Source organism: Lissotriton helveticus, chromosome 5_1 (genome assembly GCF_964261635.1).
Source record: "Lissotriton helveticus chromosome 5_1, aLisHel1.1, whole genome shotgun sequence".
NCBI lineage: Eukaryota > Metazoa > Chordata > Amphibia > Caudata > Salamandridae > Lissotriton > Lissotriton helveticus.
The window spans coordinates 1,955,169,169-1,955,191,486 of NC_136065.1; the positions used below are offsets into that span (position 1 = coordinate 1,955,169,169).

At 47.7% G+C, this 22,318-nt stretch overlaps 1 protein-coding gene across 1 annotated transcript in view; it reads right to left on the reverse strand.

Moving 5' to 3' along the window:
* Positions 1 to 22,318, reverse strand: part of PCGF2 (polycomb group ring finger 2) — a 231,056-nt gene that overhangs the window by 30,364 nt on the left and 178,374 nt on the right. The window lies entirely within an intron of this gene.

A 22,318-nucleotide genomic window follows, 5' to 3' on the forward strand; every position in this document is an offset into this window, starting at 1 on the left:
AGTAAGCCAAACAGAGGGACCCAACCTCCAGCTGTAGGTAGCCAGAGGTTGACCCTGAGAGCCCAAAACAACTCAGTCTTGGAAAGAAAGGCCTCTATGGTGGAAAGTGATTGGAGGAAGCTGAGCCCAAAATTAGTGGAGCCTCACTTCAGTACTCCATTTCAGCACCAGCCTTTTACTTTGCCAAAACACACCACAGGTAGAGATTCCCTATGGTGGGGACCCTCAGACACCCTTAGGGTGAGGGATTGCTTAGTGGACCATGAGATAGGGGGTAACCATGCCAGTGCTGGTACTTCCTTATATGGCCACTCAGGCAATATAGGCTTACCTGGCAAGGCTAGCCTTATCTCCTTTCGTTTGGGGGGGGTTATGTAGGAAGGTAGATCCCTGACTATGGTTGCCCCCAACTTTTTGCCTGGTGTTTTGCTGGTTTTCTGACTTAGTTGACCTGGGACCCTGCTATTCAGGGCCCCAGGCCTACTGCTCTCTCTGTAAAATGGATTCCATGTACCTTAGGTACATATCTAAATTGGATACTGAGTCACCTTATCAGTCCCTGTACAGTGTACCTTAGGTACCCAGGGCATAGGTGTACCCAGGGCCTACCAGGGGCTGCAGCATGTATTATGCCACCCCTGGCTGGCCATCCAAATCTGACGCAACTGGCTGCTTGACAGCTGGGGCAAGGTGGTGTAATCACCCTTTGCTTTAGATATAGTATACCTATATCTAACCCTAAAAATGGACACACAGATCTCCTATCAGTCACTCCTATGGCAGGCCTTAACAATCCTGAAGGCAGAGTGCTTGGAATCGTGTGAGATGGTGCTCTGGCATGAGCTGAGCCTGTCTGCGGCTTTCGGGATCCATCCCTTAGCCGTTTCCACGATATCGCATACCATATACTCTTAAGTGCATTATAATCCTCGCGGTTATATGCCAACTCTGGTATCGCTTTATCAAAACATGTCGAGTAAGGTGTCATACGAATTGGAATACTAACCCCTCGCCAATTCTGGCGACGGGGTTAGCATTCCACCCTTCTAGAGGGACACAACATGTATGTAACCCCTAACCCCGGTTAAAGTCAGACATAGCCTCAGCTCCACAAAATGGATGCTGCCACCGAGACACAAATCTGCCCTCCTGCTGCTGGGAGTCCTCCCAGAGCAGGAGGCAAGGACAAAGGGTTTCCTGCCAGGGGCGGTGCCAGCACCGTCCCAGACAGGGTTTTGTGTATTCCAGGTAGGCAGGGCTACAGAGGAAGGTGACTGCAAGTGGCACCCCGGTGCTCACTGTGCATAGGCCGGCTGAAACCAGTTCCAGGGGCACTCCAGCCCCTGGCCTGGGGAAAGCCCGCCAAAGGAGAGGGGTGTAACCACCCCCCTCCTGGTCCCACCCATAGGGCAGGACTTAGTCGCGTGCCAGCCCCCTTTTCCCAGATAAAGGTAGGAGCAGGCCCCCTTCCAGATCAGATCATCTTTGGAATCAAGATACCACTTTCCACGAAAGGACTTCACGATTTCTTCCTCAAGATTCTCCCTTGTGGCTAAGGAGTAGTCACCCTGCATCCGCAGGCACCATCCAAGAACACTGCGGTCTGCTGCACGTCCTTCCTCCGGAATCCGACTGCCCAGCTCGACGAGACCCGGCTTCCCTGGCACCTCTGACCTCTACCCACCTCTACAGCACAGCTGAGAACCGTGGGTGCGACGAGATCTCGAGGGACCGGCCATCGCCAAGACTGCACGACTTCTGCACAGCAAGCCCACCGAGTAAATTCCTGGTGAGTGCTTTGGGGTCCGAGAAGCCCCCACCCTGAGCAGCCCCAGCACCGAAGAGCAGCCCCCCAGCATCTCCACGATCGGCGTGGGGCCCTTCTGCTTTTTGCTGCTCACCGCGTTGTTTGGCTACTAGCCCGCTGGCTTGTGGCCTTCCGAACGACGCCCGACGACAATACTGCTGCTAGTCTGGTTGCTCCAGACTGGCCCTTGCTTCCCTCCATCGGAGAAGTACCCCGGACCCTCCTGGTCCGGCTAAGACGCCATTTTAGGTCCACCGCGTGGGCCTTGCATTTGCCAAGACTTGTTGCCCAATCCTGGGTCCAGCGACGTCGACAGCAAGAACCTTCGTGGGACAGCTCGCACCTCCATCCTGGTCGCCGACAACGCCTCCTGGTCCGAGAGACTGCAGAGCCCAGCAGCGCCCACTCACCTGACTGCGGTGACTTCGCCCGGTGCCATCCTGGTGCCCACTTAATCACTGGCTAGTGATTCAAGAACTTGGTCCCCTCTGCTTTCAGGTTTTCTTCTTCCTTGATCCAGGCTTGGATCCATCGAACTTTTCTTCACTGGTCGCCTGCCAGCAACTTCCTTCTTCCAGGCTCCTGGTCCGGCACGAGGATTCCCGACGTCTTTTCAGACCTATGCAGCTGCAGCCCCTGGGCTAGGTAACTTCGGCATTTCGGTGCCCCAGCATAGCCTCACTATCCAAGGGTCAGGATCCACTGTCGTTTTCTCCCTATCAGGTCGGGTTCGCCCGTGAACACTAACTTTGTGAATTCTAGCTTCCATAGACTTTGTCCCGCATCCCGCGTGAGAGTGCACACTCTGCACCCGAGTTCCCTAGGCCTCCTGCTAGTAATCTAAAGGTTCAGTAGTCCAGTCCTAGCGATCCCAAAGCCTCTGAGAATCGTTACTTACCTGCTAGTAATTCGCATTCCACTTTTAGAGTATATGGTTTTTCGTGCCCCTCGGGCATTTGTGTATAACGTGCTAACTTAAGTATTTTCATAAGAGTTTTGTTGTGTGCTTAGCACCCTGTCCTCATAAAGAGTACAGGGTTGTTGTGATTCAAATAAATACACTGTTTATTTTCATAACACTTGTGTGGTGTCCTTTCACTGGGTGTTCAAGGGGTAATGTGATGGTAAAACAGCTGGCTTAACACGCCCTCTAGAGTCTTAGCCTTAGACTGCTCGTATCCATGCTACTAGGATAGCTGGTCTATAAGGTTGACTTACAACCAATCATCAATAAGGGTTGTTTGGACTGATATATAGTGATCACTAGAATAGTGAACACTGCACATCAGGCCAACTTCTCACACTAACAAAAACATCTAATAACCCATATACATACACATGTAGCTACTCACCAACCCATGCAACCACTTATACACAAAGTGAAACACTAATACATATATTTAAATATTTAAACATTACTCTAATATATGTATTCACTAAGATACACTTAATAAACCAGTTAACCAATCAATTAAAAAAAAAACATCCAAGTAATCACTTATTTAAACATTTATTCTTCCATCAACTTTTACATATACATATATAACACATATTTATTTTTTAAAAAGACACACATTCACTGGATAGTGTCATCAGTGATGTCATGACTGATGTCACTGACCATGTCATGAGTGATGTAATATGTGACATCATCAGCAGTGCATTGCACGCGCAAGTTATAGTGAGTCCAACTAACTATAACGTGGGAATTTCATTGGTTTTATGCGAGTAAAATTTCCAGCTAACTATAACTGGTGTCAAACCTATGGTTTTTTCAGCGAATTTCATAGGTTTTGTAAATGCTATTTCCTAACTATAACGTGTGTAAAACCTATGTGCTTTTCAGTGAATATATATATATATATATATATATATATATATATATATATATATATAATATATATATATATATATTTATTTTCTATTACCTACTGGCGATCGCAAGTAGGTAGTTATAGTTAGGACCATGTTTCCATAGGAAAAGCGGTTTTGACTTGCCTATATCTTAGGCGTCATTTGATGAACCTTCACAAAATGTTCCCAAAAAAAGAGGGCCGCGAGTATGGTTGAGCATGGAAGTTTTTGGAGTGATTCGTCCAGTGGGGCCTCGAAAAAAGGGGGGAAGGGTTCATAAAAAGTGCTTTCCCACGTTAATCCCCATAGGAGTTTTAAACATGACCACAGCCCGAAGCGCTGGACGGAACTACACCACATTTGGCAGAAAGGTGGACGTGGTTACACACAAGCTTTCACTTATTTGGTGTAAATCCGTTTAGTAATTGTTGATAAAGGAAATCCAAATTTGTATTTCTCTGGCCATGATGACTTTGGGAATAATGACGAGCTTTTGCAGAGCTCCGATTGGCTGCCAACACTTCATCCAAGCATTCTATTTCCCAGCTATAACGTCCATGTAACCTATGATTTTTTTATTCAATTTTTGAGGTTTTTAAATTGTATTTTATTTCTAAAATGGCTCTATAAGGGGTATTTTTTATAAGCTCGTATTTTCTTCAGTGGATTAATACGCTTTTTTTTATATTTGCGACGATGTCGCGATCCCCGCATACACATCACAAAAATGGAAAACAAAAGCAGACATTCAATGACCACCAACACATAACATAACATGTGTATTTGTAAAGCGCATGTTCACCCGGAGGTATCTTGGCGCTGAATAACAGATGTTTTTTTGTTACCCAACTCAATGGTACTCATTTTGTCGACATCAGATGGATGAAAGGCTGAGTGGACCCGCCAGGATTTGTACCTGTGACCATGAGGTCGAACACAGGCCCCTGCAGTGGAAGCATTAGTCCACTGAGCCACCAGACCCGGCTCCACTGAGCCACCAGACCCGGCTCCACTGAGCCACCAGACCCAAAAATAATTTGTAAAAAATCCATTCTGAACATTGACTTACACATATTACTATATACATACTTCTTTCAAAGCACGTTTAAACTAATTGTTTACCAAGTTTCTTTAAAAAAATCTCTTTAAGACCTAATTTCAGTTTTCGCGGTTATTCAGGACGTCGTAATGACGTCATTAACCGCAATGATCACTCCGTTTACATAAAGTGAAAACACATGTATGCACACATATTACAGGATTTTACACACTAGCAGTTTATTACTGTACACTTCAAACTCATGTTTTTCTAGTGTATTTCTAAAACAACCATCTCTAAAACCAATTTTCCATTTTCGCTGTGACCAGAGACCGCGATGACGTCGGTAATCGCAAACCTCACGGTTATGTCGCAAAAGCCTAAAACAAAAGCAGACTTTCAATGGCCACCAACACATCCAAAAATAATATATATGAAAATTCATTCTGAACATTGCTCTATTTTCTGTTTTCGCGGTTATTCGGGACGTCACGATGATGTTGTTAACCGCGACGATTGTGCCTTTTCCATAAAGTCTAAAATACGTATATACACACGTACTATTGACAGTATTTTACACACTGGGGGTTTCTTACAGTATTCTCTAAACTCATGATTTTCTAGAGAGTTTTTATAAAAACCCTCTCTAAAACCTATTTTATATTTTAGCAGTTATTTAGGAGATCGCGATCCCACAAGTCGCTAAAATGGAAAACAAAAGCAGGAAATAAATAGCCACCACCACATAAAAAAATTATAACTAAATAATTAATTCTAATCATCACAGTAGATAACTCACTATCTAAATAACTCTATAAAAGCATTGACCATAATCTTAATAGCTCTATAACAATGCGTATTATTGACTCACTGATATTTTTTTTATATTTCGACCAATATTCGCGACCACGTTGATAGTTGTGATGTCCCCGCGCCGGTACACGGTGGCCCGCTCTGACAGTCACGTCGCGAATATTGTGCTTGATTAAAAAAATCTATTTTGGACACGCAACTTGTGTCACTGCCACCCCCATTTCTTAACCATGGGGTCAGAGTATCTCCACTCTGACCGCTTATGTGGGCTTTCACACAAATTTTCTACTGTGGGAGCCGCTCCCGATTGAGTAAAATGGTGGCCGCAACTTTCTGTTCAGGTTGCGTCCAGCCAATAAGAGCATTCCCGTTGGCGCCTGCATTTGCGATTCATCAGAAACCTCAGCAAAATATCTGCGGCCAGAGATATCGCTATAAATGTAAAATTACATTTCTCAACAACTGCTGAACGGATTTACACCAAATAAGCAAAAGGTACTTGTTTGAACCAACATCTACCTCCCTGCCAAATTTGGTGTAAGTCTTAACGGTTCGGGCGGTAGGTGTGGCTAAAGTTTCTGATGGGAATTAACATCACAAACGCAACCTTATTTTGCGTCCCAAATTCTCGGTCCTCACTGCACGGATCACACCCGACATTTACATAACAATATAACGCACCTCAACACTTTTTGGGAAAATTTCATGAAGATTGGTCAGATGACGCCAAAGTTATAACGAAGTCATTAAATGCTTTTTCTTTGGAAACATGGTCCTAACTATAACTACCTACTGGCGACCAGCAGTAGGTAATAGATATACATATATATGTATATACGGGCTAGAGCATTTTTAGGGGTTAAGGCTGGGTGAGTGTATTGGATGGGTAAGGTATTTTTAGGGTTCAGGTTAGGTGAAGGTGGGAGACAAGGGTATTCGGGGGTTTAGGCTGGGTAAGGGCATGTGGGTGGCAAGGGTATTTTAAGGCTTTAGGATGGGTAAGGGTATTTTTAGTGTTTAGGCTGGATAGGGGTATATGGTTGACAAGGGTATTTTTAGGGTTTAGGGTGGATAAGGGTATTTGGGTGGCAAGGGAATGTTTAGGGGTTGGGGTCAATAAGATTATTAATTATATAAATATATATATATAAATATATATATATACATATAAATTATATATATATATATATATATATATATATATATATATATATATATATATATACACACACACACACACACACACACACACACACACACATATATATATATATATATGTAGGCATATATACATATATATGTATGTATGCATGTGTGTCAGCCGGTCAATATTCCACCGAGTACCTCTACAGCCCAGAGATTCACGAAGAACGCACTCACTCGGGATCAATGAATACATTATTTATTCAGTGCAAAAAGGCAATAGCCATGCCCAATATATATAGCTTTATATTTACCTGCAAAATACTTACATTTTCATTGTTAAGACATGCCTGATAAAGGCGTACACGTGGTAAAGTTATGTGTGGGAAAGGCATGCGTTGTAAAGGCATATGCACTGTTAAGGACGCGTGGGAAAAGGCATGCGTTGTAAGGGCATGCGTGGTTCTGTCATACATTCACTTCACTCATCAGCAGGGAGGCCATCCCAAGGGTCTTGTTTTTATTTCTGGATGGGTCATCGAGACGAACATCAGGGCACCATCCTAATGGCAGCCTGAACTACTAATCTCTACACAGGAAATGGAGCTTTTGAACCTTAAAATGAAATTATTATTATTTTTTTTTTAAACATAGATTTTTAGGGTATGAATTTTTTTTTCATACCCTGGCCTGAGAACTCCTGGCTGGGTCACAGCGTGGAGGGTGGGGGGGGGGGCGCTCTCAAGTTTCTTTATGCCAAAGTTTAGGTCGGAGGGACCGGGAGGCTGGAGATGTCGCTGCGTTTGGGTGGGAGGGCGTCTCAAGCAGACCTCGGAGGCTTCGGGGCGGGAGGATGAGTGAATCAAATATGTGAAGGCCCGGAGAGTCGAGGCATGTCAAGTGAAGAGAGCAGATAAAACATGTCGGAGGGTAGGTGACAGGAGAGACCCGCGCAGTGGAAAGGGAGGAGAGAGACCACCCAGGGGGGGGGGGGGGGGGGAGGAGACTCCCGCGGGCCCGCACGGACGGTAAATCTGCTGCCGATTAGAAGGCGGAGAGCGCGAATCACCGGACATTTCTTCGCCATGTCCTCAGTGCTTAATTTGTAAAAAAAGAAGTGCAGGTGCTGAAAATTTTGCCAAGGAGGCCACCGCACACGTCTTCCTCCGGTGAGCCCCACTTTCAACACTCTCACTGCCTCAGTCTCTATCTTCTAACCTTGATCTGTTGTCTGTCCCCTAAGTCTTTGCTCTAAGAGTCTATCCTCTCATCTCTCTAATTGTTTTCTATCACCCTTGTCACACCCTATATTTCTGATTTGCCCTCTATTCATTTTAGCCCTGCCCTTTTTTCTCTTCACATTTATCCATGCTCTGCTCTCTCTCCCCTCGATCTTGGCTCTTTACTATCACTCTCTAGCAGTGATTAGCTGTGTCTCTATTTTTTTTCCTCTGTCCTGTCCTCCAGATCCTTTCATTATATCTTCTCTCTTCTTAATGCTGTCTTCTTCACCTCATGGCTGAATTCTCTTTGTATTTGATTTGCTCTCCTCCTTTTCTTCTACTTTGCTCTGTTTTATCTCTCTCCTCTCTTGTTGTTTCTTCTCCTCTTTACTCTTGCTGTCTCTCATATCTAACACTGCTGCTGCCTGTGACCCATATCGTCAGCCTGTACATGTCTCTGCTATTTTGAACTCCTGGTTTTCCTGTTGTCATTCCTAAAGGAGCGGAAGATGTTTTACTTTCTTACCTACACTAAGTACAAAAACAAAATGTACACCAGATGAAAATGCTTTTTTGCATATATTAATCAGTGTGGTACGACTGGGTTTATTGCGGAACAAGGGGCTGCTTGAGCACAGCAGGTCATGTCACTTCTGGTGCTGCCTGCAATTAGTAGGTCCAGGGATGGCGACGGCATCGGCATCGGCATCCACTGCTCAGCTTGCTGTGATCCTGCCTGCTACAGCACAGGCATTGTCCCCAGCAGTAATGCTGCCAATGCTGGTAAGTATGGCTGTGGTGCCTACTGGACTCACTCACGCTCAGCAATTACCATATTGGGGTGCAGCGACAGATTCTACTGGTGATGCCATGGCACACAAAAGTTGTGTTGGGCCACAGCCTCATCGAGCACATTGAGATAGGCAATGCAGGGCTGCAGGATATGCTATTCTGGCTACGCAACAAGTGAAAAGTCATTTATTCTTCCTCAAGAGCCCTCACTCCCAAGTTCCAAATGCGCTCTTGCAGCTTCCTTGCCTCAACTCTGTCATGAGCCAGCCCCCAGCTGCAATTATTCAATGGGGGTTTAGGCTCAGGCAGTGTCAGGGTGCAGCAGACTAGGGGAATAGAATGCAAGCAATAGTTTGTCGATGACTTCTTGGATTTGTGATCAGCATGATGACATCATCACTGACGTGGTGATACACAATCATGCCGGCCTGTCAGGCGTATGCCGGCCTGCCTATGAACATTTACCAGCCAGTCACCATGCAATGTATGTTATTCTTTTTATTTTGAATTGAACAATTAATATTGAGACAACCACCTGCAGGTTCAGAAATTGTAAACCCGGCCCTGTGAAAGAAGTGCAGGTGCTGAGCAACTGAAAGCACCTGTTCAAATTAAGCACTGCATGTCCTGTCAAAGGAAGGAGGCCTCCCTTCCCGCAGGCACGGACTGACAGCATCCACCGACAGGCAGCACCCCTGCACTGCTAGGCAGCAACCCCACACGAACCAGCCGGCAGCCACTCCACCCAGAACAGACCAGCAGGCAGCAACTCCACCTAGTACAGACCAGAAGGCAGCCACTCCACCTAGTACAGACCAGCAGGCAGCCACTCCACCTAGTACAGACCAGCAGGCAGCCACTCCACACAGTGCAGACGAGCGGCAGCACCTGCACGCTACACCCCGGAAACAGCACCTAGACACAAAGTGCTTGCTGCAAACTTCTTCCATGTCCTGCTAACTTGTTAGGCCCAGGGGATGGCACTTCGCTCCATGTTGACATACACGAGGGGGGTAGAGGCGCTGCACTGCGTCAAAGGAAGAGCAGCACAGCACCATATCTATTATGCGCTGGTGGTTCTCTCCCCACCTGCACTAGTGACGTTTCTGCTGCCTTGCTATGCACACCCCCTTGCGCCATAGTGCAAGGGTGTGTGTGTGTGTGTGTGTGTGTGTGTTATATCTAGCATAGGTTTTGGAAGGGTACACATCAACTACAAAATACTAGTCCAATCCATACTAAAATGCCTTTTCAAGTTTGTATACATGCTGTACAGTACAGCACAGCACACCCGCAAATTGAAAGAAGTTAAAACTCTTCCTCAACATTACACCTGCCTCGAAGGGGCGTCATTTTTTAAAAACTCAAATCCCTGTCTATCAAGATTAGTAGATAGGGATCTGTGTAAACGCCCATGGGTGGTTGAATAGGCACATGCACTTACCACCCATGAAAAAACACCCCGTGGATGCAAAGTGGTACATAGCAATTTTTGCACTGGCAAAATGACCTCGTGCAAAGTATTAGTAAACCTGGGCCTAGATTTTCATCCCTAGTTTCTTCTGTCATGATTCTCTGTTGTTAAGTGTGTCAGCCCCAATTAGGTGAGTGGAATCAACCCAAGATTAGAATTACCAGAATTCATTAGTTTGTCAAATAAAATCTGCCTTCACAACAAAAAAAAAACCACTTCACCCAACACAGATTTGGACAGGACCATTAAAGAGGAGTGGGGCAATGAATTGCTATTTTGACGCAGCTATCTTCATGCAGTGTCTGGAAAAGTATTACTGTGTCTCCTCCCTCCACCCCCCTCAACTGCCATTGCCTTTTCACTGCCTTGTTAGGCCAGCGAGAGGCTCCTCTCTTACAACTAGTGTTTGTCTTTATAGCGCGTAAGACCATAGAGGAACACAGAAAAAAAAAAAGGAGTGCCCACTGACCATAGAGAAAGGAATGTAATGGCAGCAAGAAGGAATATGCTACTTACCAGTATGCATCTGTTCTTGGCATGTAGGGCTGCTGACATTCATATCTGTGCACAAATCGCCGCCTAGTGTTGGGTCCGGATGATTGCACTTTGTTGTCTTGGAAGAGTCTTCGAAGTATCACAAGATAGGCGACTCCTCCCCTAGACTACAGTGCGCATGGGTAAGGACACAGGCTCGCCAGACAGAAGTAATGGTGTGTAAAGGATCGCTTGTAAGTGGTAATGCCTAATAAACTGCGGCCTCAATTCTTCCATAAAACAAACTTGTGTGGTCTGAAGTTATTGGGATTCGGGCGGTGCGACCATGTGGTGGGTGCCTCTGCTGTGCTCCTTGGTTCGGCTCCCCCACTCCCCAGTGGGAGGGGGATAGTGGCCGGACCGGGGGTCCCAGTGGAGGCCGCCCCCTGGAGGCAGAGCCCGAGCACCAAGGATGGGCAGGAGATAAGGGAAGCAAAGAAAGCGAAGGAGAAAGAGCGAGCCCACCAGGCGATTGGGCTGGGCCAGATCAGCCATAAATCTAGGGTAGGAATGTGGTAAGGAGATAAGGGTTATTTAAGGGTGGGCACCGGGCACAAGGCCCTCTTTCTCCGGGAAATTTTGTCAGGAGAAGACCCGCCCACCCACCGAGGAACAGGATTTGAGGGGGGGGGGGCTGGAAAAGGGGTTGAGATTTGTCGCAGAGGCATATTGGGCTTGCAAGAGATCCTGTGGTTTCGGAAGAAGGGACAACAGGCGGTACTTACAAAGCGATCCAAGAAGAATACAAAAAGCTAGTGGCGCAGCGGGCTCAGACTACAAACGGGGCAGGCAGGACCCAGGGGGTCACTGGCAAGCTCCCCGAGCCCCCTGTGTTCAGGTGAACCGGAAGTAAACGATTAATTACGCAACTCAAGAAGCCTTTCAATGACCATGGAAACATACGCCTCAATGTCAAGACAAGCCCTTATTGACCAAAGAGACATGTACACTGCCGGCATGAGAGGTGCCTCACACTGAACACAGAAAGTAGTGCAAACATTGCCTCTCACTGAGCACAGAAGCAAAATGTACAAGAGGAGGATGTCACTGCCATCAAAAGCTGCAGGAAATTAGTCATGTACATAGCTCCCCACTGGAGGTGCTACATATTCCAACATGGCCATTTGTCAACAGCTAAGCTCTTCAAACGAGTTGCACCAGTTCCGTGTGTGCCTTAACAACAGACTCAAACGACCAACAGGCCCCCAAATGTTGGTGCCCACGGGGAATGACATGGTTAGGACTTTTCTGGTAGGACCCTTATTGTTCAGGTGGCTTTTTGGCAAGGTCATTTACTGCTTTTAAAACTGGAACGTCGGTCCCTGGGGCTTTAGGCCAATGAGGTTTAATGGTGACCCCAGAAACACAGATCCTAGAAACAAAGGACAAGACATCCTATAGCAAGGCTGCTTGATAAATTCTTTTTTGTGGCACCTATGTCCTACTGGCCTCAAGTAAGCATTGTAATAAAATACAGTACAGAAGTCACCTGACTCTAAAGTGAACCAAGCCCCACTTTGGCCATAAGGTCCGTGAAGGACAGCAGCAGAAGCTGCAGAAAAATGCTACAATCAATGATTAACAGTCACACTGCCGGCTCCCTGAATAAAGACACCCTCTCAACCTATTATAGGCCAAGATTCAAGATTCAAACTTTCTTCACAGGCATAACGGTCTTTTCTCTCTCCACTCCCCATTGTCTAAAATGGCGGGGGCCATTAACTGCTGCAATAAATCGCTGCCCACAGATGACCATGAGGCAGCATACCAACGCGGTCAGGGGTCATCAAAACGGAGATAAGGCTCTCTCCTCCCGACCGAGCAACATAGAAGCTGGTCTTCTCCTCCCCATCTAGCAACATAGAAGCTGGACCAACTCGACTGCCCCAGAGTAGAAAGGGAAACTTAACCCTATAAATCCCAACAATAACAACAGACAAAGGACTACTACTCTTGTCTCCCTATATTCCATTTTGGCGGCCATCTTAGACTAGTCCTCAACATTGGTGGCCATCTTAGACTAATAATCCTCATTAAACTGCCCATACCTATGGCTATCCCCATCTCCTCATTCTCTTTGCACTTTCTTATCATTCTTAGAGCCCTGTAACGTCACCCACTCACCCTCGCACACCCCCCCCTCCCCAACCTACCCAACCTTCACCTCCTCTACCATCGAACGCATGGGCACTTCACTTTCTTATCATTCTTAGAGCACTGTAACGTCACCCACTCACACACGCACACACGCACACCCCCGCCCCCCCAACCAACACCTCCACCACCATGGAACGCATGGGCAAGCACACATACAAAATTAACTACCCAGCTGAATGCACCAAAAAAAACGCCAAACGCTTCAAGCACAACTTCCTGAAGGCCCACCCTGATACCCCGTTTGTGGACACCTACTTCTCACTGATCAATGGAGCCACGAGCACCGACATCATCCTCTACACCTTACGGAGAGCACAATGGAGGAAAGCGTTCCTCTCCATTCTCACTGTCCCCACCACCAGAAAATCCGCTCATGGCCTAACGCTCGCTATCACGCCATCCCAAGTTTTCCCAGGCAAGGCCACCATCACCATCTACAACAACGGGATCATCCTACTCCAATCCACAGATAGGAACCTTGACCTACTCGACAACCTGTTCCCCACCTTCATTGAACATATCTCCAACCTGCGGACCCCCTTTCCTAACACCTCAGACTACTCAACACCCTCTACTTCCAATCATCAATCTAACCGATCACAACACCTGAACGACACACACCTCTCCTCTCCTCTCAGCGCTGTAGTCAGTCACCCACTCGAGGTAACTTCCCCTCTCCCCTCACTCACTGGCGAAGTTCACTCCTACACCCTCCATACCCCCACCCTCCCTAGCCCACACCTCACACCTCCTCCGAGTCCCGCAGAACCTACCTCCCCCCTGATCCTATCTCCCCCGTCCCGTGACAGGACCATCTCCCACTCACTCGCTGAGGGAGATCACTCCCCGTCATACACCCCCCATACCCCAACCCTCCCTACCCCCCACCTCTCACCTACCACGAATCACGCAGAACCCACCACCGCCCTCTTTTCTCCCCTGCCCTGCGACAGGTCCATCTCCCACCCTATCTCCCCCCCACCCTTACTCCCCACTACCCCACTCTCCCAACTAGTCTCACAGAACACACCTCCACCGCCCTGAGCATATCTCCCACGCCCCGCGACATGACCAAATCTCACCCTATCTCCCCCCCCCATTCTCACTCCCCACTACCCCACTCTCCCGGCCAGACTCTCGGAACACACCACCTCCCTTATCCTAACCCCTTATCATCTAGCCCCCCTATTCCTAGCCCCCATTATCCTACTGTCACTCCCACCTTCTCCAGCCTACACTCATCCCTCAACTCACCTGCGCCGCCTACCACCAGCACCATCACCTACGCTACCAACCTCCCCCCTTCCTCATCCACGCCCCTTACTCACAAGCTCTCTCATCCATCGAATGCCACCCCACCTACTAAGGCCGCAGAGCCCTGCACCGTCGCGTGCACACCCCGCCCCAATCGATCCATTGCCCACCCCATTGCCCCACTCAATCACTCACCCACTGCTCTCAGTCCCAATACCATCCCCAATCCAACCCTGGACATGATCATATCCACCCTCCTACAAGTCAAAGAAGATCTTCACTCCATCAAAGAACTTCTTTTCGCACACCCCAGACACCCCCTACCCACCACTTCCGCGCCCAACAAGTACACCACCCGCCCTTCAAACCATTTTACTCATCACTCCCCACGCTGGCCCTCTATCCCCGATTGCAAGGCCACCGGCCGCCCCCGTCGCACCCTAAACCCCCTCTCTGATCGAGACTTATACACTCTACTCCGTTCATATGGCCCAGGTCCCACAAAACACCCACCCACCACACACCTTCCCATACCCACGATTCTCACAAATCCCCTCAGGCCCCCCACACTGAGCAACAGAAGCTCCGTCCCCAGTAATCTCAGAAAAGTCCCCCTCTCCCTAGAACACTCGTCCACTCTCCTCACCCCCAGACTAAAGTGTATTTTGCTCAACTGCAGATCGGCCCCGAGACACTCCTCCGGCATCGCGGATCTCATCTTATCAATGGACCTCGATCTAGCCATTCTGACTGAAACGTGGCTAACTGAAGCCTCCACACCTATAATGGACATACTAGTCCCCCCCAATTACCACATTATTAGACTCGACAGAAATGGCAAGACGGGCGGGGGAATCGCATGCATCTATAGGAGCAACCTCGCTGTTACCAAAGGTCCATCCCCCTCCCTCACCTCCTGCGAACTCATCTGCCTCGATATTACTAGCGAGGGCAAACCTGTATGCTCCCTACATGTCATCTACCACCCACCCGGGGACAACCTCACCTTCTCCCAACAACTCATGGACACGATAACCACCAACGCCGGTCGACAGATCACTCAAATCTACTTGGGAGACTTCAACCTCCACTGGAACGACCAGAAAGACGCTGTGGTGAATAGCCTTAAAACTTTCCTCAACGCGCTTGACCTCACCCAAATCTGCAACCGTCCGACACATGAAAAAGGCTCTATCCTCGACCTTATCATCGCCAAAGAAGACTCTACCCAGCTGGAGGCAATCCAACCCTGTGACTGGTCAGACCACCACATTATCACCTTCTTCATCAACGAAAAGGTCAAACTTAACCCGGCTCAACCTACCAAAACAAAGATCTGGAAGAGGGACATGAAGAATCTTAACTCAAACTCCTTGCCTGCCCACACAGGCAGTCTCCTACTTCCCCCGACGGACGTCTCTGATGTTCATTCTCTGACCGACCTCTACCTAGACACTATGACTTCAATAATCAATGAAGCCGCACCCCTGCAACTGAAGAGAGTCTCCACCAAGAACTCGAACCCATGGTATGATGGTAGACTCAATGAAGACAGACGTGCTATGCGCATGGCAGAGCGCACGTGGAGATCTGACCCCTCAGCACTGCACCTTAAAACGCTTAAGAATAAGAGAAACGCCTACTTCAGAAAAATCAAAAGCTCGAAATCAGTCTTCTTTAGCCAACAGCTGGACCAAGCAAAAAACCGACCAAGAAAACTGTTCGAGTTAGTCAATACCCAAACCAAGACGCAACCTCTACAACCTAACAGCTCAACAAATGATATTCCAAGCTGTGAAGACTTTTCTGCTTTCTTCAAGGAAAAGACCGACAATATAAGAAGTGATCTCCTCAAGGATTTAAGTCGATACTCCTGCTCCATCTCCATAACTAACACTCAACCTAAAAACAACGCTGCATGGACGTCCTTCGACACCTATTCTGAAGAATCAATTCACAAACTGCTAGGCACCTTGACGCCCGCTAATCACCTCACAGATCCCCTGCCTGCCAATGCTGTCAAAGCCCTCACCCCCCTGCTCCTCCCACTCTGGACTAAAATCATCAACGGTTCCCTTCAACAAGGACTCATCCCAGACTCCCTCAAGATAGGGCAAGTCACGCCTATACTCAAGAAATCCACAGCTGACCCGGCCGACCTAAACAATTACCGCCCTATCACCAATATCCCCACTCTGGCCAAATTGCTAGAAAAATGCGTACAACTCCAATTGACAAAACACATTGATCAGTTTCACCTCCTCAACCCTCACCAATCAGGATTCAGAGCAAAACATAGCACGGAAACGGCTATGACACACATAATTGATGACGCCCTCCAAATCCTTGATCACAATGAGTCCTGCCTCCTCATCCTTCTTGATCTCTCCTCAGCATTTGATACGGTCAAACACGAGAATCTACTGGAGCTGTTAAATACCAGAATGGGCATATCCGGGACTGTTCTCAAATAGTTCACGTCCTTTCTACACAACCGATCTCAGAAGTTCAAGGCATTGTCCTCACCTGTGCCCGTAACACTAGGCGTCCCTCAAGGTTCCTCCCTATCCCCCACATTGTTCAACCTCGTCATGGAACCACTCACTACCTTGCTTCAAGCATCAAATGTACACTTCCATATGTACGCCGATGACACTCAACTCTACCTCAAGCTACAATCCCCGGAAGACATCAAACTTCTGGACGCCACACTAAGAAACACCCAAGCATGGCTGGCCGATAATCACCTCAAACTAAATGCTCTGAAAACTGAGTTCCTTCTGATCTCACCTCCTGCGAAAAAGGCCATCACCCAAATCTGGCTCAATCATCTAACCGCACTCAATGTCCAGCCCACCATCGTGGACTCTGCGAAATCCCTTGGCATCACACTTGACTCCAATCTCAACATGCAGCAGCATATTAGCAAAGCAACTAAAGGAGCCAACTTCCAAATCAACACTCTGAGAAAACTTAAACCCTTCCTACCACCCAAGGACTTCCAAACTGTTGTACAAGCCCTAGTCATTCCTCGCATAGACTACGGAATTGTGGCTCTCAGCGGGCTCCCCCTAACAACAACGGCACCACTAAGAGCCCCTCTGAATGCGGCCACGAGACTCATCACTGGCTCAAGAAAACACTTGCATATATCCCCTGACTTAAAAGCCCTGAACTGGCTGCCTTTTGAAGCCAGAGTTCAGCTGAAAATGCCTGTATGACACACTCGGCCGTACACCACAAGTCACCCAACTACCTCACTCACAAGCTGACTATATCAGGAGGCTCAAGATCCAACAGAAGCACAAAAAAACTCCTCCTGAAACCTCGTAGATTCCGGAAGGAAAAAACATACAAACGCTCCTTCTCAGGAATGGCACCTAGGATCTGGAATGCACTCCCGCCAGAAACTAGGCTTATCCCCTCCACTGTACTCTTCAAGAAAGAGGTAAAAGCCATCCTTATAGCTAAGTTCACCTGAACCCTATTGTTACTGGAACAATGACATTACACGGCTACTATATTAATCGGCTACCTGAGTGTTTATCTGTGTTATACTCTTGTTTGATTGCTACTGGATCAAAGTCATTGCACGGATTCTATATTACTGGTTTCCAGATAGTTTATTAGGGTTTACACTATGATTTGATTGCTCTACTAACTTGCAATCCACTTACTACTGACTACTATACTGTTTTCAACAGTGTGTTTACTCACCCTCTGAGGGGCTATAATCTTATTCGATCGCTACTGGAGCAAAGACATTGCACGGCCTCTTTATTATTGGTTTCCTGATTGTTATTATTGTGTATACTCTTATGCGATTGCTACCCTACCATGCAACTCACTCACTACCGAATATTATATTGTTTTCAAGAGTTTGTCTACCCTACCTCCTGTTTCTGTAAAGCGCTCTGATATCTGCAAAGATCTTGTCCGCGCTATATAAAACCTTAAAATAAATAAATAAATAAATAAGATGGTGACTATAATACGTTGTCAGCTCCCGAATCAATAAACAATCAATCAATCAATCAATCAATCAGAGCATTTGTATAGCGCACTACTCACCCGAAGGGACTCAAGGCGCTGGGGGGGGGGGTCCGCTACTGCTCGAACAGCCAGGTCTTAAGCTGCTTCCTGAAGGCGAGGTGATCCTGGGTCAGGCGGAGGTGGGTCGGAAGGGAGTTCCAAGTCTTGGCGGCCAGGTAGGAGAAGGACCTTCCTCCTGTGGTGGCTCTTCGAATGCGGGGGACGGCGGCGAGGGCGTGGCTGGTCGATCGAAGCTGGCGCGTGGGAGCGTAGAAGTTGAGGCGGCTGTTGAGGTATCCTGGTCCTTGGTTGTGCAGGGCTTTGTGTGCGTGGGTGAGGAGCCGGAAGGTGATTCTCTTGTTGACCGGGAGCCAGTGCAGGTCTCTCAGGTGTCCGGAGATGTGGCTGCGGCGGGGATGTCCAGGATGAGTCGTGCTGAGGTGTTCTGGATCCGCTGGAGTCTCTTCTGGAGTTTGGCGGTGGTTCCGGCGTAGAGAGAGTTGCCGTAGTCCAGACAGCTGGTGACGAGGGCCTGGGTGACCGTCTTCCTGGTCTCGGTGGGGATCCATCGGAAGATCTTGCGTAGCATTAGCAGGATGTGGAAGCATGACGAGGAGACGGCGTTGACTTGTCTGGTCATGGAGAGGGAGGAGTCCAGGATGAAGCCCAGGTTGCGTGCGTGGTCAGTTGGTTTGGGTGCGCTGCCCAGGGCGGGGGGCCACCAGGAGTCGTCCCAGGCGGAGGGTGAGGATCCCAGGATGAGGACTTCCGTCTTGTCTGAGTTCAGTTTCAGGCGGCTGTTTGACATCCATTTGGCTACGTTCGTCATCCCTTCGTGCAGGTTGGCTCTGGCGGTGGCGGGGTCGTTAGTGAGGGAGAGGATCAGCTGGGTGTCGTCGGCGTAGGAGATGATGTTCAGGTTGTGCTGGCGTGCGATGGCTGCGAGGGGGCTCATGTAGACGTTGAAGAGTGTAGGGCTGAGCGAGGAGCCTTGAGGAACGCCGCAGATGACTTCGGTGGCCTCCGATCTGAACGGGGGGAGGCGGACTCTCTGTGTCCTTCCGGCGAGGAAGGAGATGATCCACTCCAGTGCCTTCTCCTGGATTCCGACGTTGCTGAGGCGCTGTACTAGGGTACGGTGGCAGACAGTGTCGAAGGCCGCGGAGAGGTCCAGGAGGATGAGGGCCGCTGTTTCTCCGTTGTCGAGCAGGGCTCGGATGTCATCTGTAGCTGCGATCAGGGCGGTCTCGGTGCTGTGGTTGGCCCGGAAGCCAGACTGCGAGAGGTCGAGGGAGCCGTTCGTCTCGAGGAAGGCGGCCAGTTGCTTGTTGACGGTCTTCTCGATGACTTTGGCCGGAAACGGGAGCAGCGAGATGGGGCGGTAATTCTTGAGGTCGGTAGGGTCTGCTGATGGTTTCTTGAGTAGAGCGCTGAGTTCGGCATGCTTCCAGCTCTCCGGGAAGGTGGCGATGTCGAAGGAGGTGTTGATGATGTCCCGCAGGTGGGGTGCGATGACAGCGTCTGCCTTGTTGAAGATGTGGTGAGGGCAGGGGTCTGTCGGAGATCCGGAGTGGATGGAGTTCATCGTGCGGATGGTGTCTTCAGTGCTGATCGGGGTCCAGGCGCGGAGGGTGGTGGTGGGGGGCGGTGGTTCGGTCGTGGCGTGCGTTGGTTGAGTGCTGAAGCTGTTGTGTATGTCCGCGATCTTGTTGTGGAAGTAGGAGGCGAGGGAGTTGCAGAGGTCTTGCGAGGGGGTGATGTCGTTGTTTCCGGCGTTGGGGTTGGAGAGCTCTTTCACGATGTTGAAGAGTTCCTTGCTGTTGTGTGCGTTGTTGTCCAGTCGTTTCTTGAATGCGGTTTTCTTGGTGGCGCGGATCAGCTGGTGGTGTTTTCGGGTGGCGAGCTTGAGGGCAGTCATGTTGTCCGGTGTTGGGTCTGTGCGCCAGGTTTTCTCGAGTGCTCTGCAGTTCTTCTTGGAGCTCTTGAGTTCGTCGTTATACCATGGGGCTTTCTTGCTGCCGGGTCTGCTCGGCGGGGTCTTCAGCGGGGCGAGGTCGTCTGCGCAGTCGCTGATCCATTTCGTGAGGTTGGTGGCCGCTTGGCTGGGGTTCGTTGTGCTGGTGGGAGGGTTCTTGCTCAGGGAAGAAGAAGCTGACGAAGAAGGGTGAGTGATTCTACTTACCTGCATACTCATCTATATTCACATACAACCTCCTCATATCAGAGGCGGCTTTCCTTTGGGCCTGATGAAAGCCAACTGACCTGTACTAGCAAAACTGGGCTGAAACATGTCGACCGACCTTTCACTAGGTGCAATGGACCAATAAAGTCCCCAAACAAGCACCTACCCTGTAGTTTTTAAAAGTATCACTCTCCGGTAACAATAAAGACAACACGAAAGGAGAGTAGACAATTTTATTCTATTTCACTTCCTCATTCACAACTGTTGTGAACCTGACAAGTCTCCCTCCTGGAGGAGGATAACGGAGCACCTAGAGAACGGGACACTCCGGTGTCAAGACCCATTGATGACGCAATCCACCTAACCACCCTGGAGGAGAATCAAGCTATACCACCATTGTGCTAGAATGGTTGAGGGTCACTATCACAATTCTCTTTGAGACCCTGGAAAAAACGACTTATGTTATTCATTCACTTTGATTATCAATAACCTAGAGAAAGTTGATAACTTCAGTTATCTGGGTAACCTTTTTAACAAAAAACTGAACTGGGAACCTCTGTTGTTAACCCGAGTCCAAAAGGTTTCACAGTCAATTGAAGCTCTCTTTCGCTTTGCTAGTAAGTTAGGACAACGACGTATAGCTGAAATGATATCTTTGTACAAAGCTAAATGTGTTTCTGCTATGACCTACGGCGCTGGTGTTTGGGGGTCACAGAACTGTGAAAAGATACAGATTATGGAGAACAAATTCTTAAAACGCTTACTATCTGTTCCTTCGGGTACCTCAAATATATTTTGTCATGGTGAGGTTGGAATTGAGTTCGTACGCGATACTATTCATATTGCACCCTTAGTATTATGGTCTAAAGTTTGGCAATCTGATGATTTGAATTTGACGAAAGATATTCTTTCAGATTGTCTTAAACTTGAGCATTATGGGGAAATCCCATGGCTCCGATATGTCAGGGATACTTTCTATAAAATCGGGTTAGAAACCATGTTTAGAAATCCTGATACGCTTAAAAAGGATACTAAGGAACTTATAAAAAAAAGCGTATAGCCTTAAATTGGGTTCCTTAAAAATGAATGAACAGGTATTACGTGTTCAGGGAAGATTAGTGCGACCTTTTTATTTAACATACATTATGAATACTCAAGGGCGTTTTTATCTTACTAGGTTTCGTCTTGGTACTTTACACTTCCTCTTTGCTTTCCCAAAGCAGGCGGGTTGGAGGGAGAAGCTACCCTGTTGCCCTTGCAATAATAAGGTCTCGCAAAATACCCTGCACCTTATTCTTTTTTGTACTTTGTATAAGGACCCAAGAAATTCTTTCATCAGACCATTACTATTATCCCTCGGAACGTCTTATTATAAAGAAGGTTATGAATTTTTGTTATCGCTTTCAAATGTAAAGATCTGTAATGCAGTATTGAATTTCATTAGATCCGCTCTTGTAATCAGAAACCGTTACTGAATATAGCTGTGAAATCAGAATTATGTAACTATGTATCATGATGTTTCTATAAGATCAGATAGAAATGTTTTGTGATTTTATTATGGTTTATGGTTTATGTATTTTTTAAACTGTTGTATACTTTTATGATTTCCTTGAGGAATCGAAATAAAGTTATTTGAATCGAATCGATTATCAATAAGGTGTGTATAACCAGGGCTTTAAGTGAGCCGGGTCCTGACGGTGCTCAGCACTATCAGTTCTAAAAAGCAGGTGCAGAGACGGGTCCGTCAGGTCTCAATTTTTGCCCTCACTCTCAGGGTGGAAAAAAATTATCTTAACTCTGCAGCAGTACCACCCTTCACTGCCTTTGATGCAACTTCAAAGGGACTCGTTATAGTACTTTCACAGTCTCATTTCACAACAGAAGCATTCTCAATATGCTATCAAATAAAGCCATAGTTGTTATTTATGTTATGCAACTAACAACCATTGACAATGCCAAGTCCTGGCTTCTTTTAGGTGTGACGTTACTCATTGTATTATCTAGATGCAATGAC